Raw genomic sequence first — 20,643 nt, 5'->3', positions numbered from 1 at the left:
TTTTTTTTAGGGCTGGAAAGATAATGGCATCTAGGCAGATCAGAGAGATGGTGGGATTGGTAAACTCCATTTTGGCATCTAGAGCAACGTTTCTCACTCTGGCTTCTAAGTCTTAAAGAAGACTTCCTTTTGAGAGCTTTTATCTGTTTTAACTGCATTTTTATTCTTTTAATGAGTGGTGTGTTTTAATACTGGAACATCTTAATTCTATTTCAATACTTACTGTTGTATGTTTTCAGTTTTATTCTTTCAAAGCCACTATGAGTCCTGATCTTTTTTGGGGGGGGGGCGGGGGGGGGGAGCGGGATATAAATAAATATAATAAATAATAATAGCAAAGGAAAGTTTAAACTCATATGGATATTCATGGAACCCCTACAGTTCTGGGTTAGTTTTACATGGTCTTACATTTTTAGTTTGCACAACATGTTAAAAGTGATACATAAATGCCAGTCTTCTTTTACATGGTAAGGCAGTGAAGAATCATTGGATTTATAATCATGTGGCCCTCCAGATATTAATGGACCGCAACTGCCATCATTCTTCACATTGGCTGTCATACCCCCATCTGTCCCAGTTTCATAGGGATAGTTGTGATTAATCTTCTGTCACCTTACTTTTCCAGCTGCTTTTAAAGGACCCAGTTTTTCTCTCCTCCCCTGCATTTCCCCTTTGTCCTCAATATACTGTATATACTCAACTATAAGTTGACCACATGTACAAGTCAAGGGCAGGTTTTGGGGCCAAAATTATGAATTTTGACATGGCCCATGTATAAATCGACTGTAAAACTTAGGGGCATGCAACAAAGGATGTAAAGAATGAAGAAAAGGAAAATGATGCCAAAGAATGCTGCTATTTTCCTCTCCAAGCATTCAAAAAGGCCAGAAGCAGCACCACAGTGGAGAGAATTAGAGGGGGTTGGTGCTTCTTTGGGGTTCTCCAGGGATGGACTAATCTCTTGTCTTTTGCCACTCTACTCAGAGCAGGAGATGGTTCTTATTTTAAGTTAAGGTACAGCACTTGCATTGACACATGGATAAGTTGACCCAGGTTTTGGGCGTCAACTTTTACTCAAAGTTTTAGACCTACACATAAGTATATGCAGTATTTCATTTGCTGCAAATGGAATTCAAAGTACAAAAGTAGTTTGCATTCAGTTGACTTAGGAAGAGGAAAAGATTCCCCGTCCCAATAGAACCAGACAAAAGAAAACTGCTTCAGTCTCTCCTAGCTTGTATGTTCTTCCTAGTAATAACTTTTGCCATCTTTGACCAAATTCTGATGTTGCTTGGCTGCATATTTCCTGGTTTTCAACTGTGAAATGGTGGAGGAGTAGAGACTGTGCTGGTTAGGGCTTCTGTGACTTGCAGTCCAAAAAACATCCAGAAGGCTGCATGATTCCCACCTCAGTCTGTACTGTGTGAATAAATGATATTGGCTATTTATTCAGTAGCAACTTCCTCCAGTGTGGGAAATCTGATAATGTCGTGTGGAACATTGATATGCCATCTGTATGTATTTCAGTGGATGATATGATGATGAACCAGACCTTGAGTGGGGGAGACAGGAGAATCTTTGGGTGGTATCCAGCTTTAAGATAGTGAGTGTCCATGTCTTCCTGTCTAACAGATAATGTAGAAGTGGGCACACTTGCACAAAATATGTTGACTTTACCAGGTGCTGCCAATTTACCAATTGCTGCACACAAAAACATACCGATATTGAAGCAATCTTTATTGCACACCTGCTTCAATACAAGTATGGTACCTGCACTGTGTATGTTGCACTGGTATTCACATTGACCTACTTCCGCATCCTCCTTGTTGTTTCCCTACTTAGGACCTGCAGATTGATCCGGTGGGAGGAGAGAAGAACGATCAGGGGCAGTGGGAAGAAAGATCAGGTGGCAGGGAAAAAAGATTGGGAGGCAGAGGTTGGGGGGAAGTAAGTTCAGGTGGCAGGGGAAGAGGGATCGGGAGGCAGGGCATGAGGGAAGAGAGATCAGGTGGTGGGGGCAGGGGGAGGTTATGTGGGCATGTAGATATATAGATGACGATAGTGAAGACTTTTGGATTAAAAAGGTTTCCTTTTTAGGAAATAAGGGGGGGGGGAGCTCATAGACTGTACTTGTGTTGAATGTAACATAAAAATACCCCCTTATGTGTTTTCAGAATGGTTTCATCCTTGGAAACACCAATTTCTTTGTGTGTTTCCACATTCTCTTTTCCATCAAAAACATCAGTTGTAGCTCATGGTTATTCTTCTGGATGCTCAAGAAGTAGACATCATACAGTTTTCTTCATCCTACTTCCCTCACTTTTATTGGTCACATTTTGTACACGAAATGTCAATTTTTAAGGCTAAACATCTGCTACAGTCAAAATTGGAAGCTTGCTAAGAATTTTGCAGAACAGCATTGCATTAAACAGGCCTCAATGAAGAAGGGCAAGAGAATGACCCCACAGAATGTTAATGGCTTTTTAATTCTTTGGTTCCAGTAACTGACTGGCACTGCTCTCCTGCAATTCATAGAAGGTAGACTAGTTATTGGCTTCTCAGTCTAGGAATCTGGCATTCCCAGAAACGTTCCCAGAAACAAAATACTATATATACCCTTATGTAGAAAAACCTGGATCACCTTATCCATTGGTCAATATAAGTGCTGTTCCTTACCTCTTATTTTTTTAAAAAAAGGAACCACCCCCTTCTCTGAGTAGAGTGATGGAAGGTGAGAGCTTAGTCCATCCTCAAAGAATCTAAAAGAAGCACTGATCCTGCTCTAGTCTGTCAACTGTGCCATCACTTTAGCCCTTTGAATGCCTGGGAGGGAAAATAGTGGTGGCACTGGCTCTCTGGCACTACTCTCAAAGGAGTGCCAAGCCAGTAGAGGGGATTGGCACTTCTCTTAGGTCCTCCTAAAATGGACTAAACTCTCACTTTTCACCACTCTACTAAGACAAGGGGATCGTTCCTTTTCTGATAAAATACTGTACCTTAACTCTTTCCTTTACATCTTTCCCAACATGTGCATGTTTTCTTAGACCTGGTCACCTCCCTCACACATCCATCGTACAGCTACCCCATACATCATACAACCTTAGTTGCCTCCTTATCCATCCATCTTTTAGGGTGAGAACAAACAGTTATGCCTGCCAGAATTTGGTAAGTTCTTTGGCATTATTTTCATTTGCTCTGTCCTTCACATTTTTTATTGCACACTCCTATATTTCGCCGTCAACTTATCCATGGGTCTTACAAAATCCATAATTTTGGCCTCAAACCTGTCCTCAAGGTATACACGAGGTTGACTCATACATTAATATAGACAGTATCATTAAGTGGAATTGGAGATGAGCTGATCCCTGATTCATCAAGGCTGCAGAAACACTACAAACACAATACCATCAATCTCATTTTTCTTTAATTCAGTCGTTGTCATTAAACTGGAACAAGGATAATATGTCTTGTTGAATGAAATAATGAAAGTACACATTTTCTAGAGGCTGTTTTTTTTAAAATTATATATTTTTTTAGAGGCTGATTTTTAAAGGAACTGCCCCAGTGCAAAAAGGACTTATTAAAGTCTTTAATGGGGGTGCCCAACAGTGTAAAGTGAACTGTAAGAAAATTGCTCCTGGCAATGATAATGATCTCCCTGGGTGAATATATAGCAAGGTTGCTCTCTCTTTCTGTCTCTCTGATAAACCTTTTTTTTTGTTTGGGACTTCTTTCCCTACCAAAGTCAGTTCTAGGTTTGAAGGTACTAATTGAAAGTTATTCTGCAATGTCCCCTCCCCCTGCTGCCTGATCATTGTTGTCTTCATTGAGATCACCTGGAAATGGTAACAGCATTAGGTGGAAGCAGTCATGTAATAAGGTGCATTATATCAAAGGTGGTTTGGATGCCTTGTAGAAAATACAAGTGGCATCTCCCAGATTCAGCAGACAAGAGTAGAGGCACAAGGCTGATGTCAGTATAATGGAAGGTCCAACTAGGACACTGAGATTGTAGCAGCTGCCTGAGTATACAGCATGCTGAGAACAGATCTGGCCATTATTTTATCTTTTCAATTACAGTAGGTCCTTTGTATCTGCTGGGGTTTGGTTCCAGGAGCCCCAATGGATAACAAAATCCAAGGATGCTTAAATCCTATTAAATACAATGCTTTGGTAAAATGGTGTCTCTTATATAAAATGGCAAAATCAAGGTTTACTTTGGGGAATTTATATACAGTATTTTTAAAATGTTTTCAAGCCATGCTTAGTTGGATCCATGGATGAAGAATCTATGGATACATGGACCAACTGTATACAGTGGACCCTTGTTATACTCTGGGGTTCGGTTCCAAGATCCCCTGTGGATAACAAAATCCATGTATGCTCAAGTCCCATTAAATATAATGACATAACAAAATGGTGCCCCTTATAAAAAATGGAAAATCAAGGTTTGATATTTGAAATGTATACTTTTTTAAAATAAACATTTTCAAACCATGGATGCTTGAATCCGTGTATAAGAAATCTGTGTATAAGAAGGGCCGACTGTACTAATACATCTGGCTTCATAATGTTGACTTGAGCCACCTCCAAGGTTTCATAGATGAAAATAGCCCTCCCCCTCATGGTCATGAGATTGAACAAAAACCTCCTAGAAAGCCAGAAAGAAGTATAGCTACCATGATACCACCATCCTCCGATTCCAGTGTGTGAAGTAGCTCAGAAAGATAACATAAAAAGTATTATCAGAGACTGCTGAGAGTTTTAGCAGGGCCTGTAATACCATTGCTTTGTTTTATCCATTGTTTGGCATAATCCATCTATCAGGATGACAAACACAGTCTCCTTCACACATCCAATCTGAAAACCAGACAAGACTCTAGCCCTTAAATTCCTCAAATACCATTCTGGATGTCTGCTGTGGTCTGACAGTCTTTTCTCCTATCATTCTGGTAAACACCCTTCCATTTGGTCACAACTTGATATTACAGATCTTTAGCCTTGTTAACCAAGAAATATTTTAAATTTGTGGAAGGTTTCCATTTTAATTTTTGTTCTCCAGTGAATTCTGTTCTCTAGTGGGTTCTTTTTTTGTTATGATGATTTATTTTATTATTTTTAATGGCTATTTAATGTTTTGAGTGATAGATCTTTAGCTGTATTCTTCGTTTAATTGATTGTTTACATGACCTTGGGTCTTGCACTGAAAGAAAGCTGGAGCATAAAATAAATACACAATTAAACTGAGTAAGTGAATGACTGAAATAATTTATAGACCGGCTATGATTTTCTTCCTTTTCTTTCCTTTCCTTTTTCTTTTTAAAAAGAAACACACATTGGAAGAAAGTCAAGATATCAATAAAATAGGTGTCCAGATAAATAAAATATAAGCAACTGGTGTTCCCAGAAAGCTGTTCCAGAACATCTTGCTATGTCTTTACTATGGTAAAAAGTACTTCTTTATTTTGGAAAAAACAACAAATGAAGAACAATCATCTGCAAAATAAAATGAACCCTTCAGTCCTCTACTCACCTATTGGGAGCAGGATTGACTGAATGTGATTTCTGAGTAGACATACATGGGATTGTTTTGCAAATGTTTTGTTTTGGTAAAAGAAAACATTCATGCAGGTGCAGAGAATCTTGGAACATCCACCACACCAAGCTTGATGTTGATCCACCATCAGCTCTACCATCCATTAAGATTAACCACAAGCATTGTTTTATTTACACCAACTTCCAGAATTTTACAGCAACTGTTTCATAGAAGATAAGGGGCTGGGCTTTTTGTGCCTTCCTCCTTCATTCCCTTTACTCAGAATAACCTGAGAATGAATGAGCACAAGCCCCCCCCCCCCCGCTGTAGCCCCTTCCCTGAGCTGCTAGAGAAATAGCACTTTATTCTCAAACTACTCTGGGAAATACCTTGGAGAAAGGACACTGAATGTCTGGACACTTCTGGCACCACTCTCTTGTTTTCAATGGAGCAGGATCAAAGGCTGAGCTTGCCACCAGTGCAAGATTTCACCTAAGCCTGGAGAGGGTGAGAAAATCTGGCTAAAAGGTCATTATGATCATTTAGAGTCAATGAAGAAAAGAAAGCCTCATGTTCTGACCCGCTCTCCCACTGAGCTTATTATGCCTCTGGTGCTCTGCCACCTTTTATTTCTCTCCCTGGTGTTTGTTCTGCTGATTTTCTTACCCCACGTTTACTACATGTTTAGATCCCTTTGACAGCTGAGTGCAAATTGTAGGTTGCTGCTTCGTTACACAACTTGACCAAATCTGTGTGTATCAAAGCTCTTTAACATAAATCTGGAAACATAAGACAGGACTTGGAAATGTTACTTTTTTGGACTACAGATTCCACTTGTCAGCATTACTGGGAGATTCTAGGAGGTCCATACAAGTAACCTCTTTCAAGCCCTGGAGACGATTCATTGCTAGCTGCCCTAGGTTCCAGCTATGACCTATGAACAGAGCTTTGAAGTAATGGGTTACAAGTAAAACAGCTGTAACTCAGAGGAAGGAATTCTGCAGCCTTTCAGAAGTATTTGAATGCTACTACCAGCATTCCTCATCAGTTGTTATGTTGTCTCATGTAGATGGGAGATGCAGTCCTAGAACATGTAGAGGGCCACAGAATTCCTACACTTGTCATTATTAGTTATGGAGGAGTGTTTACCAAGGGTTTAACAAAGTCATATTACAAAAGTAATGAAATAAATAAGAGTGAAGTTCCTTCATTGGTATAATGATTAATGGCTTCTAGTTGATGTAATGAGTAATGGTTTCTGAAAGTCTGGCTTGCCACCTATGAGCTTTCCAAGACTTACAATCTTTGGGGCGGGGACTTTCTCTTGGTCTCTCAAAGGCTTTAGTGAGAACATGAAAAAGAGCCTTCTCTTTGGCTGTTCCTAGGCTATAGCAGGGGCTATGCTGACCTCCTCTCTGATCTCTCTTCAACAGCAGACAAAGCCCTTTTGATTTAAGTCAATCCTCTGCTTTTAATTGGTGGTGGCAGAAGGATCCTTTAAAGGGATGGGTTGTATTTTTCTCTTTACAGTGCTTTGAATGTGTTTCTTAACTGTTTTAAATGCTTTAACTGGACTGTCTGATTAATGTCCTGTGCACTTTTGTACTATACATTGTTTTAGTTATAATCTGTTTTAACTTGTATTGTAAACTGCCTTGGATCCCATATTGAGAGAAAGGTAGAATGTTTATTAATTAATTGATATAGTTACTTACAAAGTTTACTTTTGAAGGGAATTTTAGAGATATGTTGGTGGAACTTATTTTTTACATGGGTTTTACACCATTTTCTTATCAGTTTTAAGATCTTTTTTCTGTGGAGGTGTATGAATTTATGGATATACTTCATTTATAAATGAAGAATATAAATGAATTTGTGAATACCTTTCATAAATGAATGAAGCATTTATGAAAACCCACAGGCAAATAGAAGTGTCACTTACTGCATTTGTATCACTACAAGATCTTGAACAGATGGTATCAGGATCAGAGCAAGACTGCACATTCATTTTGGGATGACATTTTTTTTGGGGGGGGGAGTATGGGATCCACTCTTCTGCATGTCAAATGTTAACAATAATTTGTGATATCATTCTGGAACATCTTTGGATTGTTGATTTAACTAGGCATGGAAAAGAATCTGTGTAGATTTAAGATCCTTTTCAAAGGGCCTTTTCAGACTGGCCAAAATAAAGCTGCTTCGGGTCACTTTGCAGATATGCAGTTTAAATGATGCATGCGTCCTAAGGGACCAGAAGCCATGCCAAAGCCACACACCAGTCCTAAAGACTGGACCACAACTTTGGCACAGCTTCTGGCCTCTTAGGGCACATGTATAATTACAGCATACCTCCAATGTGACCCAAAGCAGCTATATTTCGGCCAGTCTGTATGGGCCCATAGTTACATTCTCATCTCCTGGGACTAATTGGGGGATGAAGAACACCTTGCACATGTGTGAGATTTGCAGTTCATTCCTTAACTACAAAACCCTTAGCATGATTTTCAATATGTGAATAGCTAACAATTCATAGAACTGGAAAAATGCTTGCAAATATATTTTATTCAATGGCAAAATATATGCAGAATGCATGCCTTAGGAGAGATACATAAATAAATACAGAAAATGCATCTGGAAAATATATATATATGAGGAAGACTACATGGCTTTTGTGGTCCCTTCCAATTCTCTGAGTCTATGAGCCGTGCTCAACATGCATCAGAACATTCATGTAGTGTTATCAGAAAGTCAGAATTCATCTTTACATAAGTGCATATACTGGGTATTTATATACCTTTTTAATCAAACAATAAGTGGTCTATGAACATCCCCATTTCTCTGTTTTAACAAGAGGTTGATCCAATAATCAGTTGTGTCTATTCAATAACTCAAGAACCCTCTGGTACAAAATATTCAAATGAAAAACCAAAAAAGCTGCAGTGGTCATCAGTGCGATGATGAGAAGTGACATCAGTCACAGCAGAAATCTTAGTCAATTGCTGTGCTGATCCCAGCAGCAGCTAAAATCAGAATGCATAAACAGATTAGTGTCTGTGGTTTGGCAATATTCTGAAATGTAATCCATGTTATCCTTGTGAGCCCCTACCTATAAAAAGCCAGCTGAAAGGTTTTGTTATTAGCAACCCACACACAAGCCTCCTGAGACCAAACCTAAGCTTCCTTCCTATTCCAGTACCCCATATATATACATATATAATCAGTGTTCATTATGCTCCACCAGCCCTGGTCTCAAGCAAATGTATGGGGGATTTCAAGCTATATAGAGAAAAGGAAACTCAGCTTGCTCAAGTCATTTAGTGTACATGGTTTTGCCATTCCCAACCAGCACATGAGCTACATGCTGAGTAAACAGAGCAAAACTATTTCAGTTAATGAACAAAACTAACCCTGGAACAATGTATACAATGTACACAAAGATTTGATAATGAAATACAGGGGGGTGGAGGGGAGGTACATTATGGTATGTTATCAGGAAAAAGCTCCAAACAAGAAGGAAATAGCATGATATAGCCATAATTACATAGTACGGGGGCAAGAGAGAGGATTTTTTTTTTGTTCTCTCTTTTATGTAGATTTTGTCCACTTTCTGCCCATTCTGTCATCCCAATGTTTTTTTTAGTCATCTTGGCATCTTCCCTTCTCCCCATTTTTGTTGGCCTGTTCAGGTATCATGGAACTTGGTCAGAGAATTATTTTTTAAGGGAATGGTTACTTTGTGCCCATCCCCTAATCCAAAAGGTTCATAAGTGGAAACTTCTCCACTCTATACAGTCCTCACATTCAGACTGTGTCAAATGTGCTTTAAAAATAGAGATAAAAAAGAGGACAGAGCTGCAAATACATTTACATATATATGTATTCTAGCAATTTTATTTTCCTACCCAGAGCCTTCTTGAATAAAAAAAAATCCTAAAACTCTTGTTAAAGCTAAGAAATATTGTTAGAAAACACAAATGATCTTGGATTGTAAAAGATGGGGGGGAGGGGTATGTAGGACCAATATGCATGCACTCCTTATATGACTATGTTAGCTTGCTTGATAATGTCCAGACAGGGTTTAAATATTTCTCTATTTCAAAACTTTCATTTATATCCTCTGTCATATTACCTGCTTCTCATGTTGTGGTCTACTCCTTGGCTGTTGTCATACTGCAGAAGGAATGCTATTTGATACTTTAAATGTCATGGTTCCATCCTATGGAATCAATGGATTTGTACTTCGTTGTGGCACCAGCACTCTCTGACAGAGAAGGCTAAATATTTCATGAAACTACAAATCCCAGAATTCCATAGCATTGAGCCATGACAATTAAAGCAATGCCAAAATGTATTAATTCTGCAGTGTAGATTCAGCCCTTGTCTCCATCCAGCTTCCTCCACTGCTCTCTTTCTGTGGCTTTTCCATTTGCCCCATTTCTTTCTGAGTCATCCAGCTAGTGGCAGACAGAGATCATTTGAGACTTTAGTATCTTAAGAAATGTTAAGGAAAAAGCCACATGGGTTATACAGTAAGAGAAATAAAAGATGTATGTGAGAGTCAGAGTGACTCAGCAGAAGCCAATGGAGAACCACACAGGTGTGAATGGTAATACAATTAACAAGTACTGAGTGCCAAGGACAAGAAATGCATAGTGAATAATTGGACATACCTGACAATTGTAAAGTGGTCAAGGCTGAGATGATGAAATCATTAATTGTAGGATGAACAAAGAGAACCAATGGGAATGATGTACACGCCTACTGGGTGGAAACAGACCACAGTAGGTGGTACCTTGCTTTGACTATATTAATGAATATGGATCCCAATGTATTTTGTGGGTAGTAGTTGTGGATTGTAGAGTGAGGAGTTGAGTATTGTTTGGAGCTGTGTATATAGTAGAATAAAGTAGATCTTTTATATAAGACTACTGAGTTGTCTGGTGTCTTGGGTGAAGCTACAAGAACCAGCAGGACCCTGGTGAAGAAGGGTGAAGACTTCTGTGGAAGCAAGAGTGAGAAGGCTTGGAGAGTTTGTCGGGGTCTTCAGCCTGTTCTCTGCAGCTCTTGCAAAGATATAACAACTGGCCAAAACTGGTCAGCGTGGTGCACAACCAGGTGGTGAGTTCCAGGCCAGGTGAAGAGCCACAACTCCCATCATCCCTGACAGTGTCAGCTACCTTTCTAAGTGCTCCCCCACTCAGTGATATAAAAGCAGCTCAACCAAGTACTGCCAGAGCTTTTCTGTTATTTGCCATTAAGTTGGGTTTTACTTATGGCAGCCCAATGAATGACAGACCTCCAACAGCCCTGGTCATCAATAGCCCACCTCAGCTCTTGAAAACTCAGAGCTGTGCTCTCCTTGATTTAATAGATCCAAAAAAAAAATGGATTAAATAAGAGGTTTAACCATTGTCAGTATCCTGTAATCAATCATTATTAATAGAAGGAATGGGGTAAAGAGAGCTGTGGTCACCACTGTTTTAAAGTTTATACGACTAGTAATATTACTACTAATAATTATAGTAACAATATAGCCTTTCTCTTCTAAGTTCAGAAAAGATTAATATCTAGAGCTTACAAGTAATGTGCTACAAGCACAGTAATTATGTTACTTGTAGCCAATTAGTTCTTAGGGCAACTTAAAGAGAAGGATATTCCTTTTTAAAACATAACATAACATAATGACTGTGAGCCAGTGGGGTGTTGTGGTTTCAGTGTTGGACTACAATGCTGGAGACCAGGGTTCGAAGCCCTGCTTAGCCATGAAAGTCCACGGGCTGATCTTGGGCAAGTCATACTCTCTCAGCCTCAGAGGAATGCAAAAGGCAAACACCCTCTGCACAAATCTTGCCAAGAAAACCTTGAACAAACCTTTCTTAGGGTCACTATAAGTTGGAAAGGACTTGAAGGCACACAGCAGCAGCAACAACAACAACAACAACAAAATGACTGGTAACATTGGTGCGGTACAGACCACCCAAATGTGGCGTACTCCCAGCGATACTAGGGTTAGGCACCATGCAGCAACCGCTTGGCCCCTAACCCTAATACGGAGTGGCGCTGTAACAATGCTGGTATTCCATGTATACGGGCACCCCCATTGTGATGTAAGCGCCACACGGTGTCCACACGGTGCCACGCATTGCTTACGTTGCAAGTATGTCATTGGCGCACTTGTGACATCCACCCTGCGGTGCAAAAAGAACTCGTTTTTTCCAGTTTCTTTTTTCTCTGGAGGGAAGCCATGCGGTTTGGCAACTGCGGCTTTTCTCTGGAGGGAAATAGGTCACCGGCAGGCCTCCCCTTTTGCATGGTCTGTACCGCACCATTGTTACTTCTTCTTTTGCAGCAAGTAATGTTTATTTGTTTTTTTCAGAGAGGGGAGTTAAGAATGCTTTTTGGAGGCATTTTGAGGGACTCCCCCTCCATTTTAGGCCATTTTCTTAATTTTAAAGTGTACCCTCTCCCCCCAATTAAAAGATAATGGGAAAATAGCATAGGTAAGACCAGGGTTCAAGTTGCCATTCAGCCATAGAAACCCACTGGGTGACTTTGGGTGACTCATGCACTCTCAGCACCATAAAACCCTACGACAGGGTTGCCTTAGGGTTGCCATAAGTCAGAAATAACCTGAAGGCACACAAAGAAACAACAACAGCAACAACACATGTAACAATGTACTACAATTTTTGAGCAATTACTACTAAATTCACATCCTAGTAAAGGCAACTGTAGAAAATGGGTTGTGTGGCAATGAATTGCTAGGGAGGTGTAAATAGTTACATAGGAAAATTACTTTTTTTAAAGTAACTTTCCAAACTCTGTTGTTTTCAGTGTCAAATTATATCATCAAAAGCAAATCCAGTTTGGGTTTTGAATGTGATATTTCTCAGGTTGTCCTCCAACACATTGAATGTTCCTTCTTATGTGTGTCAAAACATAGTGGAAGGGATGTCAGAAACATCCAAATGACTCAAGGAACTCAGCCATTCTACAATCTTTGAGGAAGGGAAACAATCCAGACATGTTAGCACATATAACTCAGGACTCTTGCGCACAAGCCTTGTCCTTGCAGCAGTCATGCAAATAAAAATAAAATGGGAACATACCGCTTTTTGGGCAGCCATCACCACACCTTTCTGTTATGCAACAGGGGCTTCTGCCCCCATTATGCTCTCTTTCTGACCTCTCCCTTAACCCTGCCTTCCTGCCTTATGCCCTAGCATGCCTTTAGGGTTTTTTTTTGGGGGGGGGGGGGGGTTTTTTTTTTTAGTGCAGTTCCAAGCTCTGCTGCTTGGATTGATTTCTTAAGAATTGAAAAGAAAAAAGAAAGAAAATAAATAGCAAAGAATAATAAAGGTTATCAGGGTACTTTAGAATAGTGAGGGGAAAGGGGACACTGATATATTGTGTCTGACAATCACGCAACTCCACTGGAAGCAACATTTTACACTTGAGGACTCATACGATTGGATCATTCATGGGTTTCCCCGATAAATGGCAAAGGATGAGTGGGGGACAAGACAGCTATGGCTTGGACGTGGCATCATGCAATGAGTAATGCCAAAGCCACTTCTTTACAGAGTATTTGTGGTTGAAAAGCTCTGTGCAGTAATGTCCTCAGATTGCTATGCACCACAAACTGAGGTTAGTCATACATATAAATTAGTTCCAGGTATCACCACTTCTCTCAAGGGGATCCTGGGAATTCTAGTCCTATGAGAGACACAGGATAGCTAACAGAGTTAAGAACAGTTAGTGGAATGGCTTTTCAGGGCAATGTGTGAGCCTTCCCATAAATGGAAATATTTCAGACTTTACTCCAAAATCACACTTGCTCTTACTCTGTCATTTCTTTGGAGAAATTCCCAGTGACATCTGGGCAAAAAGAAAGAAAGGCACACAACTTGCATGAAGCCTTTAGGAACAGGTCCAATTTGTTTTGCCACTTACTTATCTAAACAAACTATGAAATGCTTCTGCGTTTCAGCTCAGCCTATCTATAAAAACAGTAGGCTGGGTGAGGTGGGAAAGGAAATCTTATGGGTCTTAGGTGTTGTTTTTCTAAACATTTGTTCCAGCCTTTGAATGCTGCACAGTTCCACTGAGCTCTTTAAACTGCTCTGGATGGAATTCTCTAGAACACCCTTTCCCAAGCTGGTTGCCTTCACTGACATACAATTTCCACTAATTCCAGACAACACAAACCCAATGCCTATGCTGGTTGTGTGGTGGAAATTCCTTTTTGAAATATAAAAACTATAGAAAGATGGAGTCATCTTTGTCAGCCAGAGAGATAGTTTTTAAATAAAGGCTTGGAGTTACTAGAGGAAAGGAATAGTGAGTGCATCTTGACCTAGATGGAAGCTGGCACCAGTAGAAAGACATAACATAAACTACTGAGATAAAGACATTCAGAAGCAAGGTTAAGATGAATTCCACTGAATTCCTACAGGAGGGGTAAATAGTAATGATGCAGTTTTAATGTATGCATGTATTTCTGTTCTGATTGTAAGAATTCTGTATGTTTAAATTGTAATTAGCCAATCAGGTGTATTGAAGAAGCTTCTTTGTCTTGAATAATATAAAAAGAGCCATTTTGTCTTGTTCGGGGTTCTCAGCTTTTGGAACTTGAATTCCACTGAGTTCAATGTTTTCCTTTGTCGACAACTGGAAATAAACTTATGGATTTTCAATTACTAGGTCCTCTTGCCGATCCTATTGATCTGCCAATCCTAGAAATCTAAGTTTCCTGAAATTTCTGTTACAGTTGGAGATGATGAGAGTTTTAGTCCAACCCAACTGGAGCGCAAAAGGATTTCCTGGAGTTGGGGGAGGACCTCAAACTTTCAGATTCAAAGAGACTGGAAAAGGATTCCTTCATGCACATACACATATACAAAGAAGAACTCAGACCCCTTCCTTCATTTTAAAATAATTAAATAGAAGTAACTGTTGAGTTCTGCATGCGGGAGGAAAGGAAGGAAAAGATGGGGTGAGGGTGAAAACAACACATTCTGGAAAACCCCGGATACTGTAAATGGATGCACTTCACAGTTCAGGTCATCTGAAGGAAAATGAAAATATCAGACTTCCAAGAAACATATGTGCACATGGCTGGCAGCCCAGTCTCTTTGCTACAGCTCTGTGTTAAATAGCAGACACTGGGTCATGTTGCTACAGATATGATTGAGAGTCAGTTCATGCATGAAGGTTTTGAAACAATTAGAAATACAAGCTTCGGCTCATGGGCTGAGCAAATGGGCTCCTCTAGTGAGAGAGAACTGCATAGTGGGGAGCAATTATGATATTGTCCTTCTGAAGCAAGAGAGAAACCCCAATGTTTCAATGGAAAGCTGACTCTTAAGAAGGCCCTTGACCATTATGGTCTCAGCTTTTACATGAATATATTAACCAATCCAGAACTTTTGGCAAGAGTTTGCAGCTAATACTTGCAACATAAGCCAATGTCAATTATGTCATTCCTGAGCCTGCAGAAGCTATTACTAACATTACTTTTACAGTTCATTGCCAACGAGAGAAAAGAGTTTTTCACACTGTTGTCGTTTTGTTGGAGCAAGACTATACGAATCGCAGATGGCTTCCTTGCCATATGGAGCCTTGCAGGAGCTCTGAGTTTATGAGATTTAATGAAAACTTGGCACTTTCCCAATTTACAATAGTGTGTGGTGTGTGTGTGTGTTGGGAAGGGGGAGAGAAGTGTCCTGAGCTGTGAATTCACACAAACAAATCAAGATCACCCAAGGCTCCCACAGGCTTCTTCCTGACTCAGGAGGAAAGCAACACTTTCCTTGAAAAGACAACTGGATGGTGTGAAACAGTACATGGTCAATGGCCTGGATCAGTGTCCATTTCCATTTTGAAATGGTTGAGTTAGAACAGCAGAGTCACCATCCATTTGAACTCTTAGCACTGAGGCATGAACAACCATCTTGAAAAATATATGAGATTATAGTATAATGTGTACCAGTGTTTTCCCCAATTTAGGCATCAGACTTTTCTAAATAAAAATGTGGAAGCAGAAAGGAATTCACATTTACACCATGACAGATGAGCATTTTTGTATAAGCATTTTTTCCCCCAACTTAAGGACTGTCTTCTCCTGTGACTAATCTAGGGACCACACATCGGTTGCAGATGATGGCAAAGCAAAGGTTTGTGTGGCAACCCATTATTCATCCATATATTCTTCACACACACATTTATACACATTCTTACATAAACAGACACACATCTAATTTTACATGTCTACACTTTAAAAAGACACATCTGTTTTCATGCCTAACAACATGGAGATACAAGTATGCATAAACGCACATATGGAATGCAAGTGTAGGGATTATTTGATTTTAGGGAGGTCAGCCCCCTGTGCTTTTGTCTAAGTCACTGTTCCAAGCATATCTTCTGACTACAAGAAAGCACATCTAGAGTAGCGACTCCCCCAGAAAACAGGGCAGAGTTTGAATCTACCCAGAAATGGAATCTGTGGTCCCTTAGAGAAAGACCATGGAGAATAGGATCCTCAGCAGATTCCTATACTTCCATCCAGGCCAAGATAGATTGGGAACTAGGCATGACAGAGGTGTCCAATGGAAGCTGTCTGTCCAGCCTTTGGACACAACTCACTTTATCAAACATAATAAGAGATGATATACATTACCAGGCAGATGTTATTGGCAAATTGGTACACTTGGGAGGAAAGAGAAGTTAATGCAAGACTGAAAACTGACTGAGCTCCAGTAGAATTCTTCACTCTGAATGGCATCAAGGCTGAAGAAGCAGGTCAAAATTACAGTGCAAAGCCACTTCAGATGGAGGAAAAAGAGGTTAATTTCATCTGGTTGATTCTACCCACATTTTTATAGAAGAGAAATGAAAGTTCCAATTAGACATGTAAAGGCATGGGGAAGGTAGAACATTTGGGGGGGGGCAGTGTTTTTTCCTCAACCCCCCCCCCCATTGAAAAATGGATAATGGGATATTTTCTTTTAGAATGATGAATAAAATATTAAGACATCTCATCTTCTATATTTATCCTCCTCTCCACCTTAGTAGGACTTTTAGGTAAGACTATGCATTGCAATTCTTAGTCTGGTTTTCCTTTTCTTGGTTTTTTTTTTTTTTTTTTTTTTTTTTATTTTATTTTATTTTGTCCATTAAAGCAGTGTCAACCTAGATTATTTCTGCAGTGTGGTTGCAGCCATGCTGACGTTTTCTAACACTGAACTAAGCTAGGCTACATCTACTCCACATTTACACAGCAGAATTAATGCAGTTTGAAATTGCTTTAACTGTATGGAAAGTGCATAGTTTAGTTCTTAAAAGTTATCTCTTAATTTTTTTAAAGAGATAAAGCTCATAAATTTCTGGTAACTGGTTACCTAGTTTTGGGCATAGGTTGCAATAAACCAAACTACTAGCAGGGCAAGTAATGAATGGAATCCTGAGTTTGCAGTCTGTAGGGCTATATGGACAATTTATTTCTGGGAAAGGGTAATTGCTTTTAGCAAGCTGTTCTGCAACGGTATTGCAACAGATCATCCTAGTCTTAGGCTTCATGGCTCAGGGCTATGGAATTTAGTGATTTTTAGTTTTGTGAGATATTTAGCCTTCTCTTTTAGAGAGCTCTGGTGCCACAACTACAAATCCCAGGATTCCATAGGATGGTGTCATGACAGCTAAAGCAGTGTCAGACTTCAATAATTCTACGGTGTGGCACCAGCCCTAGTTTCACTTTTAGTAGAAGTGAGGGCAGAAAGAGAAGGTGGACATATCCTTATGTGTATCAGTTTACTTCTCAGAGAGATTTATCAATGACCTGGATGACAGAATTGGGAGCATACTTATCAAATTTGCAGATGACACCAAATTAGGGGGAATAGCTAATACCCCAGAGGACAGGATCAAGATTCAAAATGACCTGAATAGACTAGAAAGCTGGGCCAAAGCTAACAAAATGAAATTCAACACAGAGAAATGTAAGGTATTGCACTTAGGGCGGAAAAATAAAATGCACAGATATAGGATTGGGGACACCTGGCTGAATGAAACTACGTGTGAAAGGGATCTAGGAGTCCAAGTAGACCTCAAGTTGAACATGAGTGAACAGTGTGATGCGGCAGTTAAAAAGGCCAATGCTATTTTAGGCTGCATCAATAGAAGTATAGTGTCTAGATCAAGAGAAGTAATAGTGCCACTGTATTCTGCTTTGGTCAGGCCCCACCTAGAATATTTGTCCAGTTCTGGGCGCCACAATTCAGAAAGGACATTGAGAAACTGGAGCGTGTCCAAAGGAGGGTGACAAAAATGGTGACGGATCTGGAAACCATGCCCTATGAGGAACGACTTAGGGAGCTGGGGATGTTTAGCCTGGAGAAAAGAAGGTTAAGAGGTGATATGATAGCCCTGTTTAAATATTTGAAAGGATGTCATATTGAGGAGGGAGCAAGCTTGTTTTCTGCTGCTCCAGAGAACAGGACCCGGAACAATGGATGCAAGCTACAGGAAAAGAGATTCCACCTGAACATTAGGAGGAACTTCCTGACAGTAAGGGCTGTTCGACAGTGGAATGCACTTCCTCGGAAGGTGATAGAGTCTCCTTCCTTGGAGGTCTTTAAACAGAGGCTGGATGGCCATCTGTCAGGGATGCTTTGATTTGGATTTCCTGCATGGCAGGGGGTTGGACTGGGTGGCCCTAGTGGTCTCTTCCAACTCTACGATTCTATGATTCTATGATTCTATGATTAAAATAGATAAGAGATGAGGAGACGCTGGGGACTGAAAATCTCTTAACCTTATCATTGCTACTGTCAGTAAGATATGATCAACTCTTTAAAGGCTTAGCATTCTTACATTTCCAACACTTTAAACTGTATTGTATTTTTTTACTTGTGAATAAATATGCCTCATTTTGAACATTTAGGGGCTGTACAAACAGTAGCTTCCAGCTGCCCCTTCTTCAGCCAGATCAGGGCCACAGCAACCGAATACTGCAGTCCCAACCTGACCTTTCCGGAGCATAAAAAAGAGCTGCAAAAAGTGACTCCTTTTTTCACCATAGCTGCATTGCCATGGCTATATGCTGTTCCTTCGGCGCTGCATAATATGGATGCAGTGCTGGAGGAGCACCATGGTTTCACGTGCCACCTGACATCATGGCACACTGGGGGCAAAATTGGGGCATGTGTCATCTGGACATGATGCCCTGACTCTGCCCCCAGGCCGGCCTTTCAGGATGGCCTGAATAGGGCATCAGTGAATCTTGTAGTGGGATTCTAGGCATCTAGAATCCCATGACAACTTGGTTTCTGGCTTATCGATTGTGTCTGGATTATAAATATTAGGAAAGTGCAGATCTCTCAGCTCCATTTGTAGGAACTTGCTTTATCTGCTAGTTTGGTACAGATTATTTATAGAAAGAATATGAATACATTTTTGTGTACATTTTTAAAAGGACAAATGCATTGATGAGCACAGTTCCCTGTTGACTGAAGCATATTTGTGCCTCTTTTAGATGTGAACACAGTTTTAGGGACATTTTCAAAGTGGACACATATTGTCAAAGGCAGTTCTTCCTTTCCTTCATGGAATGCCTTCTAAGCCTGAACATGTATACATCTCTGACCCCAAATTGTGCTGATTTGCAGGTTCAGTCCTTGAGGTGCAGTTCAAGTAAATACCTGAAAAATTCTCAGTGGAAGAAATGTCTCTCACACAGGTGAGGAAGGGTGCTCCTAGAACCCTTTTGCTCTACATAATTATAGTGTCATGACTCCAGTTTAACTGCCATGAAAACAGTCTATGGAATCTTGGAATTTGTAGTTTAGAAAGAGGTCATTAGAATTCTCAATCAAAGAGTTTGTGTGTCTTATCTAACAACAATCTCCAAGATTTCATAGGAAGGCCTAGAAAGTAACTCTCTCTCTCTCTGTCTCTGAGAGAGAGAGAGAGAGAGAGAGAATGAGAGAGAGAGAGAGAGAAAAGAAACTTGTGCCTTTTGAGGGCAAATGGAAATAAAACCAGGAAGGCTCACCTAGCCAGCACAGCTATGAAGGCAATGTGGCATAATGGCATGTAAAAACTTTGCTGCTCACCAGAAAGTAGGTTCTAGACCGTGCAGAGGCATTTCTAGGGGATGCAGGGATTGTGGAACCTTGGAAAGGATGTCTCCTGGTGTGCTTATGGAAAGGGACTGCCCTCCAGTGTGTACTGTTGCACCTATCCATGAGTAGACTAGGACTCCCAAAGACTGAAGGACCTGGGAAGTTATGTAATGTAACTTTGCATATACGTAGCTAAGCAGCAGAGGGATTAAGAAAACTGGTTACTGAATTGCAAAGATGTGCATCAGGACATTGGCAAGAGTGCCCAATGTGCACTAGGACCAATGCAGATTGGTCCTGTTTTACATTGGGCACCAATGTGCACCAGACACCTTTCTCACTCTGCTACATAGTAATGCAACAACAGACTTCTACTGGATATGAACGTTTCACAAGTGTGCAGTTCTAATTCCAACAGATGTAAGTTCACTTATGAAGATTTCACACCACAACAGGATACCAACCAGATTCTCTAAGTTTAGCAACCAAAATGGTTATCATTAAAGAAACAAAAGTTGGAAATAGAGAAAATCATCCTTGGATCCATGTTGGAAGAAGCCTTCAAGTGTTCTCTAGATGATTCCAAATGTTTTGGAAGGCTCATGGTTTATTTCACATGTGCATATTATTGTTTTGGATAAAAAGGTTTGCTGAAATATTATTATTATTATTATTATTATTATTATTATTATTATTATATTTGTATCTCGCTCTTTCCCTAGATCTGGTGCTCAGAGCAGCTTCAGTATAGTAAAAAAAATTAAATACAATTAAATATATTAATTGCTCTCTCTTTTTTTTTTTGGTGGCGTTAGGAGCATATCCCTATTCTTTCCATGTTATTTCTGCCCCTGATATCTAATTTTCTATTAAACAAGTACAGAAGAACATATGCCCAAGAACACATCTACTTCATTAATTGAGGTATAGCTATAGAGTTTCTGCTTAACTTTGACTGGATTAGCTGGAATTTGTACTCAATAT

At 40.0% G+C, this 20,643-nt stretch overlaps 1 long non-coding RNA gene across 1 annotated transcript in view; it reads left to right on the top strand.

Moving 5' to 3' along the window:
• LOC121927783 overlaps positions 1 to 20,643 on the top strand; it is a 74,930-nt gene that overhangs the window by 435 nt on the left and 53,852 nt on the right. The gene's annotated exons all lie outside the window — the stretch shown is intronic.

This window comes from Sceloporus undulatus, chromosome 4 (genome assembly GCF_019175285.1).
Source record: "Sceloporus undulatus isolate JIND9_A2432 ecotype Alabama chromosome 4, SceUnd_v1.1, whole genome shotgun sequence".
In the NCBI taxonomy this organism is placed as follows: domain Eukaryota; kingdom Metazoa; phylum Chordata; class Lepidosauria; order Squamata; family Phrynosomatidae; genus Sceloporus; species Sceloporus undulatus.
This window is presented reverse-complemented; position numbering and strand designations above follow the sequence as displayed.